The sequence below is a fragment of the Camelus dromedarius genome, chromosome 3 (assembly GCF_036321535.1).
Source record: "Camelus dromedarius isolate mCamDro1 chromosome 3, mCamDro1.pat, whole genome shotgun sequence".
Taxonomy (NCBI): Eukaryota; Metazoa; Chordata; class Mammalia; order Artiodactyla; family Camelidae; genus Camelus; species Camelus dromedarius.
Window position 1 is genome coordinate 61,748,217 of NC_087438.1, and position 3,513 is coordinate 61,751,729.

General features: G+C 32.4%; 1 pseudogene; it reads right to left on the minus strand.

Moving 5' to 3' along the window:
• Positions 1 to 2,972: 2,972 nt before the first annotated feature.
• On the minus strand, positions 2,973 to 3,123 carry LOC116152399 (U1 spliceosomal RNA; annotated as a pseudogene).
• Positions 3,124 to 3,513: the final 390 nt, after the last annotated feature.

A 3,513-nucleotide genomic window follows, 5' to 3' on the forward strand; every position in this document is an offset into this window, starting at 1 on the left:
TATTTTCAGTTCTTTGGTAAGAAAGTTCTACTCCTTCTTCTCCATGTATTTATTGATTTATTCAGACATTTATTTATATGACAATGAAAATATTTGATAAATAATATATAGATTTTGAGAAATCACATTCATTGATTTTAAGACTTACTACAAAGCTCCTGTAATCAAGAGAGTGTGACACTGCTAAAGGGACATACACCAAGATGAAAGAGAGAAAAAAATGAACCTCAACCTAAACCTTATCCCTTAAACAAAAATTCACTCAAAATGAATCATAGATCTAAATGCAAAATGTAAAACTGTAAAACTTTTAGAAGATAGAAAGAATGTCTATGTGATCTGCTGGTAGATGAAGAAGTCTTAAATGTGACACTGAAAGCATGATTCATACAAGAAAAAGATAAATTAGACTTTATCAAAATTAAAAAAGAAACTTTTGCTCTGTGAAAGACAGTTTAAGAAAATGTAAACAGCTACAGACTAGGTAAAACTATTTGTAAGTTACATATCCAACAAATAATATGTATTCAGGATATTTTAAAAACTTTTCAGATTCAACCATCAGAAAACAAACAGTACATTTAAAAACAGGTCATAGGACTTGAATAAACATTTGCCAAAAGAGATACAACGATGGCAAAAAAGGGCATGTGCAAATGCATTCACCTAATTTCTTTAGGGAAATGCAAATTAAAGTCATGGTGAGATACCACTGCACATCTATTAGAATGGCTAAGGGGAAAAACCACTAGCAAGCACGCAGATGAAGTGGAGATCATACATTACTGGTGGCAAAATGGTAATAGACACTCTGGAAACATTCTGGCAGTTTCTTATAAATTTAAACATACACTTACCATAAGACCCAGCCATCCCGCTCCTGGGTTTTTAGCCTAGAGAATTGAAAGCCAGTATTTACACAAATATCTGTATTAAAGTGTTTATAGCAGCTCAATTCATATTTGCTAAAACCAAACCAAACGTAACTTGGAAAGAACCCAAATGTCCTTCAGTGCGTGAATGGATAAACTGTATTTATGCACACAATGGGATGCTACTCAGCAACAAAAGAGAACAAACTGCAGTTATAGCCAACAACTTGGGTGAATCTCAAAGGTATTAGGCTGAGTGAAAAAAGCCAGTTTCATAAGGTTACATACTGTATGATTCAATTTGTATGACGTTCCTAAAAAAGAAAAACTACAGTTTTAGAGAACAGATCAGTCATTGCCAGATGTAGTGCTGGGTGAGGAGGTAACTATAAAAAGACAACATAATGAGTTCTGTGTTGTGGTGGAACTGTTCTGTATCTTGATTGTAGTGGTAGTTACACAAGTCCATACAGATGTTAAAATTTATTGAAATGCACTTCCAAAGAAAAAAGTCAGTATTGCTGCGTGAAAATTCTAAATATGAAAAATAAAAAATAAAATCAATACAGACTCAAGGATAATTATTTTATTCATTGTTAAAACTCAATACTGTGGTAATTTATTTACTATTGATCAAATGATTTTGGCTTTTGCTATTGGGAGTTCTTCCAGAGATCCTGTGTAAATATGGTTCTTATTGGCGTTGCTTTATGAAGATTTCATCAGTGAAATTCTAAACTTAACCGTAAGGTCAATTAATTGTATAATTGTTCATTAGAAAATGATTAAATTCTTCTGATTATTCAGTTCTATTAGAGATAGCTCTGGTTGGTCCAGATTACATTCTAATAGATTACTTCCTATAATAGACATTCTTGCCAATTTGTGAGCTCCGGCTTTGTAACAGATAATTCACATTTTCCATTTTAAGATGGTATAAATTGATTTGTACAATTTTATGCTGTACCTCATAGGGTTATCTTTTAACTGATTTTCCCCCAGTTAACACACTGAGTAGGTGGATGCTTATTTGAGATCGAAAGAAATGTATTACTGATAATTATATAATGTTATTTGATCAATTTATCAAAAGCATAAAATGTCTTTGTGCTTTCTACCAGGGATTGATTCTAATATTTTTAAAGGATAATTAAAGACTACATAATTAATTTGGTTAGCATTAATTAATTAAATCATGATTTCCTTTACTTGATAAGTGCAATACTAAATGATGTACATACTAAAAATTATGTTAAAAGTAATATTTATAAATAAAACATATAATTGATAGAAAATTATTTGATATACTATTTTAAAAAGAATAATAAAGTGTCTATGTGCTCTTGGGACAGTATCTTCCTGGGAATACTGCAAACAATCTAGGTGTAATCAAAATGCATTTTAGACTTGCAAATAGATTTCCAATGTCCTGTTTAAAAATATAACTTAATCTTTGTTTAATAGCTATCATTTTTCCAAGAAGGAAAAAAGAAAAACATTAATGGATATGTGTGAGAGAAAGTGTGTGTGTGTGTGTGTGTGTGTGTGTGTGTGTGTGTGTGTGAAAATATATTGACCTGTTTTATAGTGGACTTGTGTGGCCTACCTGCGATATATTTTTTGGACATTTAGAAGGATTGTTATTTGTGGGAGAAGAACATGATATGGTTGTTAGAAGTTATGGACAAAACAAACAGAAATAATTTAATTGATGCTATTAGTAACAACAGATTAGGCCTAATGCAGGCAGAAAATTAAAGGGATAGAGGCTCCATTTTTCTATAAAGTTATGTGTTTTAATATCTTGATACTTTGATTATCCATTAGAAGCAATCGTAGTAACAACTGTAATAAGTCAAAATACTATCAGTATTACCTGAGTCACTTTTTACCCTTCCTTTCCTCCCTAGTATTATCATCTTGATCCAGAGAGGGATTGTTTGCTGTGTGGAAATTGTTTATTTCTCCAGATGATTTCTACAAATATAAACCTACAATACTGATTTATTGTTTTTTTAAAATTCAATCTTTCAAACTTTGAAATAAATCCCACGTAATGTTTGTCTGTACTTGCCTTAAGGAAATGCTCCCCTCCCCATTCAGGGGAAAGTGTGAACACACCTCTCCACTGTGACAAATGATGCAGTCGGGTTCCCCACATCTGGGGGATCACATCTGGGGTGTAATGGTCGAGCCTTGCCCTGGGAAAATTACCTTGGTGATTATGGTATCTCCCCTGCCAGGTAAGTAAGTATTCAGGTGGGTGGCTATACCAGCTTACATTCCCACCAGCCAGTGTGCAAGGCTTCCCTTATTCCATATCCTTGCCAACATTTGTTTTTGTAGACTTTGTGATAATAGCCATTCTTACAGGTTTGAGGTGATATCTTGTAGTTCTGATGTACATTTCTCTAATAGTTAGCAATGTTGTGTCTTTTCATGTGCCTGTCACCCAGATGTCTTTTTGGAAAAATATCACATCTTCTGTTTCTTTTTTTTTTTTGATTGAGTTTTTTTGTTTGTTTGTTTGTTTTTGATATTGAGTTGTATGAATTATTTACATGTTTTGGATATTAACCCCTTGATCATATCATTTGCAAATTTTTTCTCCTATTCTGTAGATTGTCTTTCTGTTTTGTTA